The 19,118-nt window shown below is 38.1% G+C and overlaps 1 long non-coding RNA gene across 1 annotated transcript; it reads left to right on the forward strand.

The window, feature by feature from the left end:
- The first annotated feature begins 17,034 nt into the window (after positions 1 to 17,034).
- Positions 17,035 to 17,716, forward strand: LOC117503197. Its single transcript, XR_004558515.1, has 3 exons — positions 17,035 to 17,200; positions 17,307 to 17,387; positions 17,613 to 17,716. It is a non-coding gene; the product is annotated as an uncharacterized LOC117503197 (long non-coding RNA).
- The last annotated feature ends 1,402 nt before the right edge of the window (positions 17,717 to 19,118 follow it).

Consider the following 19,118-nt stretch of genomic DNA (forward strand, 5'->3'; position numbering starts at 1 on the left):
GTCTAACCAGATCCTTACTCTGGATGGCATTACCCCGACCTCTAGTAATACTGTGAGAAATCTTGGAGTCATTTTTGATCAAGATATGTCCTTCAATGTGCATATTAAGCAAATATGTAGGACTGCTTTTTTGCATTTGCGCAATATCTCTAAAATTAGAAAGGTCTTGTCTCAGAGTGATGCTGAAAAACTAATTCATGCATTTATTTCCTCTAGGCTGGACTATTTTAATTCATTATTATCAGGTTGTCCTAAATGTTCCCTGAAAAGCCTTCAGTTAATTCAAAATGCTGCAGCTAGAGTACTGACGGGGACTAGAAGGAGAGAGCATATTTCACCCATATTGGCCTCTCTTCATTGGCTTCCTGTTAATTCTAGAATAGAATTTAAATTCTTCTTCTTACTTATAAGGTTTTGAATAATCAGGTCCCATCGTATCTTACGGACCTCATAGTACCATACTTGTAGTTCCTAGCGTTTGTAAGAGTAGAATGGGAGGCAGAGCCTTCAGCTTTCAGGCTCCTCTCCTGTGGAACCAGCTCCCAATTCAGATCAGGGAGACAGACACCCTCTCTACTTTTAAGATTAGGCTTAAAACTTTCCTTTTTGCTAAAGCTTATAGTTAGGGCTGGATCAGGTGACCCTGAACCATTCCTTAGTTATGCTGCTATAGACTTAGACTGCTGGGGGGTTCCCATGATGCACAGAGTGTTTCTTTCTTTTTTTGCTCTGTATGCACCACTCTGATCTCTGCTCTCTTCCACAGCATGTCTTTTTCCTGATTCTCTCCCCTCAGCCCCAACCAGTCCCAGCAGAAGACTGCCCCTCCCTGAGCCTGGTTCTGCTGGAGGTTTCTTCCTGTTAAAAAGGAGTTTTTCCTTCCCACTGTCGCCAAGTGCTTGCTCACAGGGGGTCGTTTTGACTGTTGGGGTTTTTCTGTAATTATTGGGACAACTGTTTGTTGTGATTTGGCACTATATAAATAAAATTGATTTGATTTGATTATATATAAACCTGTGAGGCACATCGAAGTGGACTGAAATGTGGAGGTTTTCAGCTTGAAACAGGCTGACGACGATGCCTGGGAGTGCTGCGTGACATCCCGCTCCATGGGAAGTCCTTAAAGCGACAGCATCACCTCAAAATCTCTCATCAGCCGTTAAAATTTTCACCGAAAACCAGCTTAATTTTTCGAACCATGTCCACTTCGATGTGTCTCACAGGTGTAGAAAAAATGTTGATCAAACAAAGCGCCAGTCTCTCAGCAACTTCTCAGACAAAGGAGTTCCGACGAGGGGCTGGACGACTCCTCCCACAAGGAGTGCTCACAGGCGGATGACGTCACTGACAGGCGTGGAAAAACTCATGCATGCGCACGAGGGTTCAAGCATGTCTGACGTAAAAACATATGAATGAAATCCATATAGTTTTTGAAAAAAATAAAAAGGACCTATACTTTATTGACAGACCTCGTATCTTGAAAACATCATTTTTTTTATATTGATTTTTAAACTGATTGATATTTGGGCATCGTTTGAGTTCATCCATCAGGTTATTCCATAATCTAGGGCCACACATGGAGACACAGACACCTTTCCTGGTCGTCCGAGTGCCAGCAATTTTAAAATGATACAAGCCACGTAAATTATATTTTCCCTCTCTCTCAGTAAAATATTCTTGAATTCTAAATGGCACTTGTTTATTTTTCACTTTGTACATTAATTGAACAGTCTTGAACGAAATCATATAATTAAGTTTTAATATTTAAGATTTAATGAAAAATGGGTTGTGTGGTCTCAATAACCTGCATTATGAATTGTCCTTAATGCTCTTTTTTGAAGAATAAATAATGGTTGCAATGTAGTTTTGTAATTGTTGCCCCAAACATCAGCACAATAAGTCAAGTAGGGTGCAACCAATGAACAATACAAAGTATGCAGTGCTCTGCAATCAAGAACATGCTTTACTTTATTTAATACTGCAATACTCTTTGACACCTTCATTTGAATATGCTGAATATGAGCTTTCCAATTATTTTTTTCATCAGTAATGACACCTAAAAACTTATTCTCTTTGACACGCTCTATGTTTACCCCATGTATATTTAACTGAATTTGTATCTCTTTTTTTAATCACTTCCAAATAACATTAATTTAGTTTTAGACAATTTTAATGATGATTTGTTAATATCAAACCATCTCTTTAACTTTATCATTTCAGTTCCTAAATGAGATAATTGTTGCAGATTTTCCCCTGAGCAAAACATGTTTGTTTCATCTGCAAAGAGAATAGTTTTAACCAGATCTGAAACTTTACATAAATCATTAATATATCAAATAAATACTTTTGGGCCCAACACAGAACCCTGTGGTAGCCCACAAATGATGTCCAGACATGAAGAACAGTATTCCCCGAGTTTAACAAACTGTTTTCGGTTTTGTAAGTAGCTTTTAATCAAACTCAGAGCAACCCTTCTGATCCCATACAGTTCCAACTTTTGAAATAATATATTGTGATCAGCCTTTCTTAAGTCAATAAATAAACCTGCAACTATTACCCTTTGGTCCACATGTTTATTGATCTCCTCTACTGAATCGAGCAATGCCAGTGTCGTGGACCTTTTCGCTCAAAAACTATATTGACTTTCATCAAGCAAGTTGTGTCGATCTATAAATTTATCCAGTCTGCTGTTGTAAAGTTTTTCCAGTATCTTTGAAAATTGTGGCAATAGAGACACAGGCCTGTAGTTAGTAAACAGATGCTTGCTACCTGATTTGAATAAAAGGTATCACTTTTGCCACTTTCATACTGTTAGGAACAATCCCAGTTTGAAATGATTTGTTCAAAATATATGATAATGGTTTTGCTATTTCAGTAATTATTTGCTTTACTAAGGACATATGTACCTCATTATCATCCGCTGACTTTTTACTTTTACATGTACTAACTATGTTAATAATTTCCCTTTCATCTACTGGGCTGAGAAACATTGTGTGCGGATTTCTGGTGATTAATTGCTGATTTTCCCATGGACTGTGTGGGATTTCAGCTGCCAGATCTGGCCCAACATTAGCAAAAAATTTATTGAAACTATTCACTACTTGGCTCATGTTATATTCATCTTTATTGTCATAAGTAAAGTATGTTGGATAGTTATTTGATGTGGGTTTATTTGCTATAATACTATTCAATATTTTCCATGTTTCCTTTATATTGTTTTTATTATCGTTCAGTATTTTTCCCAAGTATAACTTTTACAGTTCCACATAATAGTTATTAGTTATTTTTATAGTCCTTATATTTAAACTCTGCCTCTCTTGGTTTATTTTTAATGAATTCTCTGTATAGCATATTTTTCTTTTTACAAGCCTTTTGAAGACCTCTTGTTATCCATGGGTTAGCTTTATAGTTATTATTTTTATTATACTGTATAACTGGATAATTTTTGTTATATACATTTCAAAGAAAATTCAAGTCATGAAGATTTTCGTGAAGCCTGGGAGTCGAGGCTTTGACACCAAACAGCACTTAAACAAGACTTTCTTCTTTGGGCAGATTAGATTTTTATTAACAATGATAATGCTTCACAACTAGCTGTCCCTGACTCCACTGTCTGTGCCGGTGTGCCAGTTAGTTGCTGGTGGGTTCAACACCAGGCTGCAAGATTTGTCAACGTTGGATCTGTCACTATATACTGTGCATATTGATTTCAAGAATTAACATGACAGTTTGGTTAAAGTAAACAGAATGGTCAGAAAATCAATGACCGAAAAGTTCCAAAGAAATCACTTTACTGTGTTTCAAAACATCTGGAAACAGATCCGAGGACAAGCTGGTTTGAGTGAGCTCCAGGAGATCAACACACAGGCACTAACTCAATAACAGTGTGATTCTCTGGGACTCCACCCCTGAATGTTGTCCATTCAGTTATCCCACCATTGCAAACAATGGGCTCTTTCAAGACCATTTTTGTGACATTGCCTGAAATTTATCATACCATTTTTAGAATGAAGGGTTTACACAAAATTGCCATGGCAGATTCAGCAAAATTCCATACATCCAGACAACTGCATAAATGTCATGTGTAAGCCTGATGAATTCAGCCTTTATGGAAAGCACTGGTCATTTATGAGAAATGTCAGGTTCAATGGACACAAACATCTGGACACAATGGCAGGACTCAACACAGTAGCTCTGGTTAGTAAAAACATTTACTGAAGATGCAGTGGGGTTCCAGTACACAGCAAGGCAGTCAAAGATGAGCAAACAGATCCAAAACAATCAGGTGTAAGGCGTGGTCGGTACAAACGAGCAGGTGGTCGAAACACAATGTGGTAGCAGGACTTGGAAACATAGAACACAGCGCTAGAAGCGAAGGTACAAGGCGCAACGATCTGGCAGGGAACTAGTGCAACCAGTGGAGCTTAAATACACCCAGGTGATGAGCTGCAGATGAGAAACAGGTATGTGGAAAGATCCAGAACAGGGTGTGGCCCAGACAGAGTGTGATGCCCACCACCAAGCACCAAGAGAGAGTGACAAGAGAGATAGGGACAGACAAAGCCCAAGCAGGAAAAACCCAGCAACAGAAATCACACACACTGAAACAACAAGCAAAGTAAACTAAACAAAACTAAACAGACAAAACATGATATAATAAGTCCAGATGAGGCCAGGAAGAGTGAAGTACCATAAATAACACCCCATGACCCATCCATATATTTCAACAGTGTCCAACCATAAAAGTGAAATCAGTGAGTGCAACTTTTTTTTTTTTTGTCTGACAGCAAGTTTTTATGTTGTTCATAACTAAATAATAATAATGATGATGATAATGATGATGATGATGAAGAATGTGGTAATTTCTCTTACAAGAAACGTCTCACAATGGGTAAAAGCAAAGAGCTCTCTCAAGATCTTCGCAACTTTATTGTTGCAAAACATGGATGCCATTGGTTACAGAAAGATTTCTAAACTTCTGAATGCTCCAATGAGCACTGCAGGGGCCATAATCCAGAAGAGGAAAGAACACAATTTCCCCATAAACCAGTCATGACCAGGTGCTCCTTTGACAGAGGAGCGAAAACAATTATCAGAAGACTTGTCCAAAAGCCAAGGACCACTTGTGGTGAGCTTCAGAAAGACCTGGAATTAGCAGGTACAACTGTTTCAAAGAAAACAATAAGTAATGTACTCAACTGCCAGAAGGATGAATGTTGCTAAAAATCTGCTGCCATCTACCAGGATGATGATGATGATGAGACAAGGGTGGACATTTCTGCAAGACGATGATCCCAAACACGCAGCCAAGGAAACTCTCAAATGGTTTCAGAGAATGAAAAAAAAAGCTGCTGGAATGGCCCAGCCAATCACCTGACTTGAATCCAATAGAATCCTAAAGATCAGAGTTCATAGAAGAGGTCCAAAATCACATGTGAGCAATGCATGAGACTAGTTTCGCTGTACAGAAAGCATCTTGAAGCTGTCATTACCAACAAAGGCTTTTGTATGAATATTAAATAAATTCCAATAAGCGTGTTCAATACTTTTTCCCAGTGCGATTCTATATTATTACACATAATTTCTGAACGTGTTTGTTTTGGTTTCTTTGTATGTGTAGATTACTTGGGTTGTTACCAACATCTGGTGAAAATTTCATGTCAACAGCACCTTCAGAAATATATTTACTGAGAAAAATGGTGACATGTTCAGTACTTACTGTACCTGCTATAAAATGAAGTTGAGATTGCTATTAAAAAAATGGTAATTTTTTTCCCTCTGTACAACACCACAGTGGATTAGAATGACACTATCAAGATTTTAAGTTTCATATGTCTTGTTGGAAAGATTGGACTTGGTCTGAAGAAGATACTATTAAATTTAGCTGAACCAGGTATAGAGTGATGAAGTTTGAAGTCCTGCGCTGGTGGTTTGCATCCTGCTGAGTGCGTGCGCTCCTAGTTACGGGTTAGTACAGTGTATGTTTGTATCTTATTGTTGGCTTGCGCTGTGCAAACAGCTTTGAATGCTGAGGTTTCATCAAGGTTTCGTCAGACAGACATCAAAGAGTACAAACAGTACAAAGCTCCATCAGCTGCCTGAACGCAACGTTTCATCTCTGTAGTGCTGATTTCAGACTCATCTGACAACAACAGCGAAAAATCACAATTCTATTCAATGCAAGCCAAGAAAGAAAGACACAGAAGTCAAAGAAATCAAAAACAAAATCCCATTAGAACAATCTGAATACGTGTGTTGGAGCTAGAAGATGCAACAGTATCACCATCGTTGGGCTGGATATCAGGAATATACTGTGGAAAACAAATTATCGCAGTGAAGAAGGAAGGCGAACGGGGAAGAACCCATCTATTTTTAGAGGGATTTCATTTTCCTTCCTTCTCCATCCAGCTATTCCAGCTCAGTGGTTATTCCTCCTCTGCAGTTATTTAAATCTCCCATGATCTTAATCCTCAAAGGCATAATAAAACCATACTGAGATGAGCAACAAGCAATTTTAAAATCTATGTTTTGCAGATAAAAACCTTTTTAAGATACATTAAAAGTACTGAGTTTTTTTTTTTTTTTTTTTTCAAAATGAGATTCGCCTGTGAAATGGATTTTAGTTTACCAGATTTTACAAGTAATTACAGTGTGCATCCAGTCTGCTATGTGTACGCCTGATCCCGTCAGATCTCGGAAGTTAAGTAGAGTAGGTCCTTTTTAGTTCTTGGTTGGGACACCAGGAGCTGTGTGCATTTGTTCATTTTCAACAGGGGTTGCATCAGGAAGGGCAACTGGCACGAATCTTGTAGTAAATTCCAATGCGGAAGTGTATTGGATTGTCTGTGGCTAAAGCCCAGGTTACACATAGACGGTTTTGTCGGCGGGCAGTACGTAGACCGAAGTTCGCCAAAGGGCGGAGCATTTCGCCGGCGTTTTGAGCGCCGTACTAGCCGCAAATGCGCGGATAAAACGCTGCTAAATCCACCGAATAAAGCGGCGTTTTGACGCCGTAGCATCCGGCACACGTCAGGCAACGGGGGTTAATACCCAGTCCTATCCTTTACAATCGCAGGTTAAGACGCCCGTGAGAACGGCGGTGTTCTGCTGCCGCCGATAATGCCCTGTGTACCGCTGGATTTATCCAGGCAAATCCTGCGTTACTCCAGGAACTTTTGCATATAGGCACTGCCCCCAGAGTATAATAGGCTTAAGCAGCTGTCACTTCAGGGGGAGGGAGCTCATCTCTCAGCCTTTTATTCTCCTTTCCTTTTCCCCTCCTCAACGTGTTGCTCATCTCCACCACAGGCCTCTCCTCTGCTTCTGAACCAGACCTCTTGGTAAGTCCTTGCCGCTGCCAATTTTCTTTTAGGAGGTATACTGGAGCTTCTCTGCAAAAATATCTGGAGCTGGCCGCGAGTGAGAGGCCTGCATGCAGCGCGCTAGCGTTTTTATATTGACCGCCGCCTATCAGCCGTTTGGAACGCCGTTAACCGGGAGGTGACGTTTAGAACGACGTACTGTCCGCTAGCGCCGCCGTTTTGTCTGCCTCTGTCGCCGGTTAAAACGCCTTTGAGGACACCGATGTGGGCTCTATCGCCGTTTTACACGCCGTTGGTTAGGGATACAATGCCGGCCACCAATTACGGCGGTGTAAACTGCGGCACTACAGGAAGGAGCAGGATGACACGGCGATTAAAAAGTATCAAACGCCGTTGTTTGCGTTGTCTCCGTCGTCACGCGAATTCTCCGGGAGCGCTCCCGGAATTATTCGACATGTTGAATAATTTTTTTGACGATTCCCGGTAAAGCCGGAATTAAGCCACGCCCCCTAGTGCCGGCGTTAACAACGGCGTTTGATCCTTAAGACGGCCAAAAACTCTTCCGGGACGGTCCGGGAGCTCTTACCGTCTATGTGTAAACGGGGCTTAACCCTGCACAAACAGGGGCAGCTAAAAGACAACCAACAACATACAATTACAATAGACAAAGGGCAGTAAATCAACAAATTTAATGAGCCCATATGATACACTGCAGTTATATGGTAATTGTAATAAATTATCATCTCAAATTAAAACAATACAAGAGAGTAACAGCACAAGTGTGAAAAAGTGGTGAACAACAGGAAGCACAGAAATGTTTTCCCCCTCAAGTCAAATAAACAATATCAACAACAACAAAAACAACAACCAGTGTGTTGCTCGTGGGGATCCACAGGTTCCAGATTGGGTAGATAGCTGACATTTTTCAAGGGTGATAATAAAGTTTCTATAATGAGTTGGAATGGCATGAGTCCACAATGGTTTTAGAACCTTAGACAGAGGAAGACCTCACTCAACTATTATTGTTATTAATTATTACTTCTATTTTGTCATTTTATTTTTAAAATCAACCACAATAGAAATGTGTTTTCACTTTGTTGTGTCATCCATGTATATTTAACGTATTTACAATTATATTATGTATTTACATTGAACTTACTAAATAAAATCATGCACACAGATGCCACTTCACTTTTAATATACAGATTATTTACCGCCCCCTGCTGGAATGCCGTGTGACTCCAGATTGTAATTATCAATGTCCACTGTTCAGTGGTGTTACCAAATAGCTGTAGTTTCTCCAAAAATATTAGTTCATCGACGTAATGCATTTAGTGTGAGGTGATACAATTTACAATCATGTGACAATTCATATTTTGCATTAACCCACTAATGTTGTATACCATATAAGAAATCACAAAATCAAATTGGTGTGTAAAAGATGTACGTGTGTGGACACAGGGCAGCTTCAGTGTGTTTCACAGTGCCACATGCCGAGGAGGCAGAGATGGCTCAGCATCTCTTCCATCTGCTCTCAGCAGACTGAGGAGTTTAAAGGTGACACTTGGCGCGCCTCGCTGTCAGGAACTGAGAGCCAGGACGATGAGTCAAGCACACAGAATGAAACGTCTCCATGCACACTGCTGATGATGCCACATTCTCTGTGTGCATTTGTTAACCTCATGTTTCAAGAAAATGACTTCAGGTGAAGATTCTGGAGGGTGACAACTTGAGCACAGCTTCTGGGTGGAGCATCTCCAAAGTTCCATGACTTGGGTCTGGTGGTAAGCGTGCAAGCTGCCAAAGTAAAAGCGCTGGTGGAAAGGTTAATTCTGTCTAACCGTGAGGGAATATTTTCACTGTTTTGTGTTGGTTAGGTTTTGTTTTTGTTACATTTATGTAAAAATAAATTTATTACTATCTTGTTTGATAATAAGACATTTTTTGCTTTAGATTTTCTATATTATGTATTCAATCAATCATTCATTTATTAGTAACTATAGTTATAGTATATTTACACAGATGAGTCATGCCCATTTCAGTTTATTGGTAGTTTTATTTCATTTTAATATATTATCATTATTTTTACCCAAGACGATCAAATATGGCCAACGGCTATTGCGAAGACTTTGCATCCATCCATCCATCCATCTGTGTTCATCATAACTCCAGTCCTGTTACTGCCAGAGTCTTCAAATTCACAGGGACCATTCTTGGGACACAAACCTTGGACAAGCTCAAAGATGGCTAAGCTTGACCTATGTTAAGAGGTTAAAAAGTCACACTCTGTTTCATTCTGTTTTGTTGTTGTTGTTGCTGTTGTTGTTGTTTATTTTTTGAGGGCCGGGGGTGACAGCCAATCAGAGTAGAGCGGCACTGTGACATCAGTGGCTGGTCTAGCTAGCTGCAAACTCTGTTTCGTTTGTGTGTAAATATAAAATCTTTGTCATATATTATGTAAAGCTAGTGAAAAATAAACACTTCTAAAACTGAAAATGCTGTTTTTTGGAACAAGATAACATGATTTAAAAGACATTTCATAGACGCGAGGATGCATGCTAACTTCTGTTAGCTCAAAGCTAACTTCCATGCTTGTCAAAAGCCCATGTATGCACACATGCATACGCTCCTGCAGACACCGTTAAAACGTAAATATCGTATATGATTGATTGTACATATTCAATAAATCTATCAAATTGTATGTAAGGCAATAGGATCTTAATAATGTAAATAAAAAATTTATAATTAACACACACACACACACACACACACATATACATACATACATACACACACACACACACACACACACACACACACTTTGCACTTGGATACCAATTAAACAACTGCAAATTATAAAGAAGACGATGTTCATACGGCCGAAGTCATTTTAGCATTGCCTTATGTTTGTAATATGTAGTTATGATAATTTCTTATTATGATTAGAATAGGTTCAACTAATAACATAAATTATACCACAACCTTTTCTTATGGTCAGATCTGTGAGCATGAGCATGTGCCGCTACCAAGGGTCCCCACATCCACCACACAACAACACTGTCTCAACACTCAGGGACCTGCTCACAAACACACACCACATGGCCAAAATGTCACAGCCATTGACTCCCAGACGTCCACAGCCGTGAGTATAACAGCAGATATGGATGCTTCAGCAAAGCTCGATTTGACAGAGGAGGACTACTCCTGTATTATTTTGAAGGACTCACTTTTTGATAGTAGCGTTGGTGTGATCCCGGCTGTTTCCTCTTCTGACCTCCAGCGTACTCTGAAGCATCTCCAAAATAAGGAGACCCGCGTTTATCTGCACGCAGTCACTCTGAGGGATTACGTGAGAGTGAAAAGGATTCCATGAGGCCTACGAATCAATAAACGGCCCATCATAGGTAAAGAAAGTTACAATTTCTGTGATCGCTGGAGTGAAGTTTTAAATAAACGCTCCTTTCTTTGATGGCTTTGACAATACAGGAAGTGACAACTAATCTCGTAAGAGTTCATAATGAGATCATGGAACCCCCACCAAAAAAAAAATAAAATTCTGCAGGGAATCTGCTGATTCTTCCCAGGCTCAACAACTTCTTTTGGAGTGTGAACGTCTCAAAAAAGAGCTACATGAGGAGATCACTGTGTCCAAGAAAAAGAAGTTTGAGAGAGATGCCTCGGACTACACCAGTGGAAAGATTTACCAGTGGAGAAATCCCAACCAACGGAGCGGGCGGAGACCCGTTGCTGGACACAGCAACCATGGAGGTAATGCGGCACTGTTTAACAACTACTCTGATGATTTGACAATAGATTTTGATTCTGAATAAAGCACATACTCACAAAGTGCCAGCAGTTTGTTTTTTTTCGACACATGAATAGGAGGAAATCAAAAACGAGTATGAGCATGAGCAGTGTTGTATAGTAACAAAGTAAAAATACTTCACTACTGTACTTAAGTACATTTTGGGAGACTTTGTACTTTACTTGATTGACATTTCTGACCTTAATTGCATACTTCTACTCCGATACATTTTCTATACGCCATGCCGTTACTCGTAAAAAAATAAATAAATAAATAAATAAATAAATAAATAAATAAATAAATAAATAAATAAACACACACACACACACACACACACACACACACACACACACACACACACACACGAAAAAAGTCGTGTTTTCACCCAGAGACATGTGATTACTAGTGACTGCAACAAAGTCAGGCCGATTTGTCATGAGGCATGTCCGGTAGGCTTTTGTGCAGTTGCGCACTTGGGGGGTGTTTGTCAGGAAAATTTCTCTGCATTGATTACAGACCTGCAGCGGGTCTGTAATGAACTTTTCTGCAGTGTGGCTTTGCTTTGAACCTTGAACCAATCGAAGCAGTGCTTCGATCTACGATTCGTGGATTTTATTTCGCTTTATCCTGATTTTTCCCCACTAAAACCCTGAAGAGCATATGTCTGTGAGTAATAGTTAATATTTTTTATGTTAAACCGACCTGTTATGGTCTTCTGAAACAGTTGACAGATGTATTTTATAACTTAAAAACGGGACCGATGCTAACGCGTTAGCATGTCTATGGCGTTTTCAATGTTAAAGTTAACATTAAGCTGTTCGCATCAGCACGTTTGTGTTGATTTGTTTTCTGTATAATTAATGGCTCAGTGTTCATTGTGGTAAAAGAGTCAAATTGTAATTTTTTTAATTTATTTTTATTCATATATTATAGCAATAACAATAATAGTCTACATAATAGACAATAATAGTCAATAATAATAGACTAATTATGTTATAATACAATTTTAGAGAAAGAGACAAAAAGAACCTAATGAAACAAAACACAACAGAAAAGATAAAACCATGTAACAATGAAAATAAATAATACATACAGAAATAAATAACTGTTTCCTGTGAACACCTAGTGAGTAGCCTACTCTCGTTTAGGTTTTGAAACCTTGTTTCTCAAGTGTTTTTGTGTGATGTGCACATTTTTCAGTATTTTGACTAATACTACCAGTCATTTACAAGCCTAGATAAAGTTTTATTTAAAAAATCAGTCCGTTTTTGATAATTAACATTTACTTGTACTTTTACTTTCAATACTTGAGTACATTTAGTTGTACATTACTTGTCATGCTTAAGTACAATAAATACTAGATACTTTAAGACTTTTACTTGAGTAGCATTTCAATCAGTGACTTGAACTTCTACCAAAGTCATTTTTTTAATGGGTATCTGTACTTTTACTTAAGTGTGATTTTCCGGTACTTTATACAAGACTGAGCATGAGGAACAAGAAATGCAGGAGAGGGAAGAGGACATGCCACGAAGGAACCGTATCCAATACGAAAGAGACTGCACAGGTACACAACATGATTAACTTATCGAATGAAACACTATCAGAGACCTGTGTATCTGCTTTGATTAAAGGACTGTCATTTGTGCCCACTACTCACTGTAAAGACAAAAATGTTTCTGCAGTTCATGACTTAAAGAGTTTTTTAGTGTTGCCAGTGTATCGGCTAATCCTGTTGCCTCTGTCATTCAAGATACTGAAACCAGAAATGAGACAAACACTGGAGCAACCTGAAGAGACAGTATAAAGTGGTGGACAACCTTACCAGAGCACAAAGGATGGAACTGGATCTTAAAAGAGACAATTCTATACTCATTAAAAGTGTTGACAAAGGCAGAGCTATTGTAATATTGGACCGTAAGATGTATGTACAGAAAGCACAAAGCAATGCAGTTGTTTATAAAAACTGCAGTCTAATCCAACAGCAGAGTTCAAAGGGAGAATTCAAAACATTCTTGATCATTTATTGGAAGTTAATGTGATCAATGAATTGGAACATTCTTTTATGACGGAGGATTGTCCAGTGAGTTCCTGTACTATACATCCTTCCAAAGATTCATAAACAGTATACAGGTACAGTAGTGTTCAGAATAATAGTAGTGCTATGTGACTAAAAAGATTAATCCAGGTTTTGAGTATATTTCTTATTGTTACATGGGAAACAAGGTACCAGTTGATTCAGTAGATTCTCACAAATCCAACAAGACCAAGCATTTGTGATGTGCACACTCTTAAGGCTATGAAATTGGGCTATTAGTAAAAAAAAAGTAGAAAAGGGGGTGTTCACAATAATAGTAGAATCTGCTGCTGATGCAACAAACTCAGAACTATTATGTTCAAACTGCTTTTTTAGCAATCCTGTGAATCACTAAACTAGTATTTAGATGTATAACCAGTTTTTCATGATTTCTTCACATCTGCGAGGCATTCATTTTGTTGGTTTGGAACCAAGATTTTGCTCGTTTACTAGTGTGCTTGAGGTCATTGTCTTGTTGAAACACCCATTTCAAGGGCATGTCCTCTTCAGCATAAGGCAACATGACCTCTTCAAGTATTTTGACATATCCAAAGTGATCCATGATACCTCGTATGCGATATATAGTCCCAACACCATAGTAGGAGAAACATGCCCATATCATGATACTTGCACCACCATGCTTCACTGTCTTCACTGTGAACTGTGGCTTGAATTCAGAGTTTGGGGGTCGTCTCACAAACTGTCTACGGCCCTTGGACCCAAAAAGAACAATTTTACTCTCATCAGTCCACAAAATATTCCTCCATTTCTCTTTAGGCCAGTTGATGTGTTCTTTGTCAAACTGTAACCTCTTCTGCACGTCTTATTTAACAGAGGGACTTTGCGGGGGATTCCTGCAAATAAATTAGCTTCACACAGGCGTCTTCTAACTGTCACGGCACTTACAGGTAACTCCAGACTGTCTTTGATCATCCTGGAGCTGATCAATGGGTGAGCCTTTGCCATTCTGGTTATTCTTCTATCCATTTTGATGGTTGTTTTCCGTTTTCTTCCACACGTCTGTTTTTTTTTTTTGTTTTTTTTTTTGTCAATGTTAAAGTATTGGAGATCATTGTAGATGAACAGCCTATAATTTTTTGCACCTGCCTATAAGTTTTCCCTTCTCCAATCAACTTTTTAATCAAACTACGCTGTTCTTCTGAACAATGTCTTGAACGTCCCATTTTTCTCAGGCTTTCAAATATAAAAGCATGTTCAACAGGTGCTGGCTTCATCCTTAAATATATCCACTCCACAGCATGTCTTTTTCCTGGTTCTCTCCCTCAGCCCCAACCAGTACCAGTAGAAGACTGCCCCTCCCTGAGCCTGGTTCTGCTGGAGGTTTCTTCCTGTTAAAAGGGAGTTTTTCCTTCCCACTGTAGCCAAGTGCTTGCTCACAGGGGGTCGTTTTGACCGTTGGGGTTTTACATAATTATTGTATGGCCTTGCCTTACAATATAAAGCGCCTTGGGGCAACTGTTTGTTGTGATTTGGCGCTATATAAAAAAAATTGATTGATTGAATTGATTGATTGATTAGATAGGGAACACCTGATTCACACCTGTTTGTTCCACAAAACTGACGAACTCACTGACTGAATGCCACACTACTATTATTGTGAACACCCCCTTTTATACTTTTTTTTACTAATAGCCCAATTTCATAGCCTTAAGAGTGTGCACATCACAAATGCTTGGTCTTGTTGGATTTGTGAGAATCTACTGAATCTACTGGTACCTTGTTTCCCATGTAACAATAAGAAATATACTCAAAACCTGGATTAATCTTTTTAGTCACATATCACTACTATTATTCTGAACACTACTGTATGCCACCTGACCAACCAATTGTATCAGCCATTGGCTCCCTAACAGAAATGATCTCGGCCTTTGTGGATCACTTTATTCAACCTCTGGTTATATCACTCCCTTCTTTTCTTAAAGACTCGATGCAGTTTTTGAAATTGTTACATATAATCACAGTGTCTGATCACTGCGTTTTGGTGACTATGGACATTGAGTCTTTGTATACTAATGTCCTTTCTGAGGGTGGACTACGAGCCATTGAATTCTTTCTTAACCAAAGGACAGCCTTTAAAGTACCCAGAGTATTGTTGATCTTGCAAATATTGTACTTACATCTATTGTTTTATGTTTGAATCTGATTTCTATCTACAAATCTCAGGGATTAGCATGGGGTCAAGGATGACCCCCAGTTTTGCCTCATTGTTCTGTGGTCTCTTTGAATATGATACTGTTTTTAATGCTAATCAAAATCCTTACACCAGATTTCGCATTGGAAGAGATATATAGGTGACATTTTTTTTCGTGTGGCCTGGTATAGAAACATATCTTATAGAATTCCGTAAGTTCATTAATGATCACTAATCTCAAATTTACTATAGTGTATGATGCACAAGCTGTTTGACATCTTTTTGACATTAACCTTTTAGACATCCTCATATACAGACAAGGTAACAGACTGGGTTCAATCCTATATAGAAAGAGTACCAATCAGAAGTCCATCCTGCATGGAAAATTTTTTCATCAAGTATCTCTAAAGAAAAATCTACCCATTTCACAATGTAATTGCATATATCGTATCTGCAGCTCAGACTCTCACTGTTAATTGCAAGCTGATGATCTTGTACAACTCTTTCAGCAGAGAGAATATAATCCAGTATGGATCACTGAAGCTCGTAGATTTGATATTACTACTCAAAATGAATTTCTGTATCAAAATAAAAACAAAATTGAAACAACCAGACTGAACTGCATCATACAATAGTCACCATTGAATAAGGAATTTGACAAAGTTAAAAAAAACAAAACAAAACAAACTGGCATATTATAAAAATTGACCCACAAACTGAAAGATTTAAAAGATTTTACCTCACCACCTGGTATTGTACATAGAAGACCACCTAATCTGAATATGATGTTGGTTCATTCCAATCTGTTTCCTTTAATGGAATCACATTCTTCACAAAAGACACCACATGGGAACTACAAATGTAGTCATTGCACTCAACGCAATTTTACTTTTAACCCCTTAATGCCTGAATTTATATAGCTGTATATAAAAATAAAAAATGTTTTGTGTGTTTTTGCCTTTAAGTAGATGGTAAATAATGTTGAGATTATTAATTTCACTTTTGCACAAAAAATAAATAGTAATTTTGGTATTTTGGTAATGACTTTATGTTATAATGTTACAATAATAATAATGGTATGTTGCAAATTTGCGACAACAGGCATACTGGTCAATTTGGTATGTTGCATATTTGAGTCAAATATTGTAGCATATATGCGACAATAGGCGTTAAGGGATTAAAGCAGAAATATTCCAACATCCCAGGACGGGGAAAACTTTTAAAATCAAGGGAGTCATTACATGTGATACTTCTAATGTGATACACATGTTAAAATGCCCGTGTGGACTGGCTTATATTGGAAAAACTACAAGACCTAAAAAAAAAAACAAGAGTTTCAGAACACAGATCTAAGATTTGTAATCATGACATGAAAAGTCCTGTGGCAGTTCATTTTTCTGCTAGACAGCATATGTCAGCTCACTCAGGTATGAATATGTTCAACTTAACAATCGAGGTGGTGACATGAATCATTTGCTTCTGAAAACAGAAGCCTTTTAGATCTACACATTGAATACACTCTCCTCTAGAGGTTTAACCCTCTGGGGCCGACGCCATCCTACACGAGACTAAGTTTTACTAAATTATAAATAACTTTTTAATGATATGAGATAGAAACCTACTGTTTTTTTTTGTTGTTGTTTTTTTTTTTTTTTGCTGAAAAGTTAACTCTGTAAATGGCGGTTAATTTCGTTTATGGCGAATGATGAAGTTCTGACACGCTACAGCTTGGTGCTTTATTTTGAAGACCACCGTTTTCTTCTTCTTCTACTTCCTGTGCTGCCGACGTTAGACATTACGCTCCTGTCTTGTCGCAACGACATGTTCACGTCACGCACGAGCTGGTAAAACGTGTACAAATTAATTACTTATCGTGTTATGTATTAAAACCTAAGAAAGGTATTTATTGTTGTTTGCTCTGTGTTCTGCATCGTTTATGTCGCATGTAAGGACTGTCCCTGTGAGATGTGTGTGGAAGATAGGCTGCTAGCAAACGGAGCTCAAACTTAGCGCCCTTGGAAGCAGAAGGAGGTAGGAGGGGATGATTTATCCATAAAAATGAGGGATTTGTTTTATTTATTGTTCTTATTTCAACAAGAGCTGTAACTCTGGTTTGAAGGGTTAATTTCTTGTGAAATGCATTATTTCAGTTTATTAAAGGACTGGTGTTAAGGCTAAAATGTGAATATAATTCTATGCAATATTTGTGAAATATGGTGCTATGGAAATTTATGTATTTTTGTGTCCATTTCATAGTTTTCACGGTGTCAAATGTCAGTCAGTCAAAAGGGGAGGAGAGAAATTAAAGCTGCACCAGTCGAAGCTCTCTGCATCTTGCTTTATTATTCCAAGCGGGTCGCTACAAACTCCACAGACTTTCGAGTCAGCCATCCACCATCTTTGTACTCCTACATCTTTGTGCAGTCCTACATATTTGTTTAATATGCGCTTTGAATGACATATCCTGATCAAAAATGACTCCAAGATTTCTCACAGTATTACTAGAGGTCAGGGTAATGCCATCCAGAGTAAGGATCTGGTTAGACACCATGTTTCTAAGATTTGTGGGGCCAAGTACAATAACTTCAGTTTTATCTGAGTTTAAAAGCAGGAAATTAGAGGTCATCCATGTCCAGTTGTGTGCAACCCTGTTTATTATAATTTGCTGTGTATCTTGAATAAATGTGTGTGAAAATTAATTTCCACTTTATTTTTTCCTTTATTATTTCTGATTGAAAAACTTTATTACACTTATAAAACATCACTATAGCATATATATTGTGAAAGTACAGGTAGTCCTGAAAAAAAAAAGACAGAAAACTTGATTGTGGGATGCAGGGAGAGCGCTTAACAGCAATAATAAAACACTTATGCCAGGAGAGTGAACTGTCCAAAAAATGCCCTCGGACCCCAGAGGGTTAAATGAATATATATATATATATATATATATATATATATATATATATATATATATATATATATATATATATATATACATATATTTATATTTCTACATTTGTGGTTTTATCATTGTAGGTAGTTTTGGCTGTGGTGCCTACTATATTGCTCCAGTAGGCTAAGATATACTTATATATGGTAAACATTTATATAACATTACAATACTGTATGATGGTTCACACCTGATGTGTGTATTTTGTATTGTTTGAGATGAGGTAACCATGAAATTTTTATTCTTTTTTATTCTTCAACGGGTTGGTTGTCATGTGAGTGTAATTAGTCTCACTACATATACAGGTGTGCTTTGGTACAAACAATGTCTGAAGAAGTGCAGAGCCCGAAACGTCACTGGTGTCTACACTGAAAAAAGGGGAAAGGGGGATCGTTCAATGTACTAATATGTTGTTTGTATATATAACACAATTAATTTATGTTCATTTTCTGAACATATGTCACTCTTGTAGAATTCTTGTAATCTATAGGGATATAAAATCAACAAGTCTTAGTCATGTTAAAGAAAGTAGTTATGCTTTGTCTGGAAACTCCACCTCCTGGGACCACGCTCCATGGGAGGGAAAACTTCACCCTGCTCAGAGTGCCACTCTCATTGGAATCTCTGCCCAGATAAATCTTTTTCAGTGCAGCTTCTTGTTCTGACTTTAACACAAAGTTAACATCCAAGTCTTTCATCGCCAACCTTAAATGGTAATCAAACCATTCCAATCGTATCGTTCTGAACTCTTCCGCATCAAACTCCATCGTGTCAAAGTTTACAATATGCTTGAGCAATAACAGATGAAGCTG

Source organism: Thalassophryne amazonica, chromosome 2, assembly GCF_902500255.1.
Source record: "Thalassophryne amazonica chromosome 2, fThaAma1.1, whole genome shotgun sequence".
Taxonomy (NCBI): Eukaryota; Metazoa; Chordata; class Actinopteri; order Batrachoidiformes; family Batrachoididae; genus Thalassophryne; species Thalassophryne amazonica.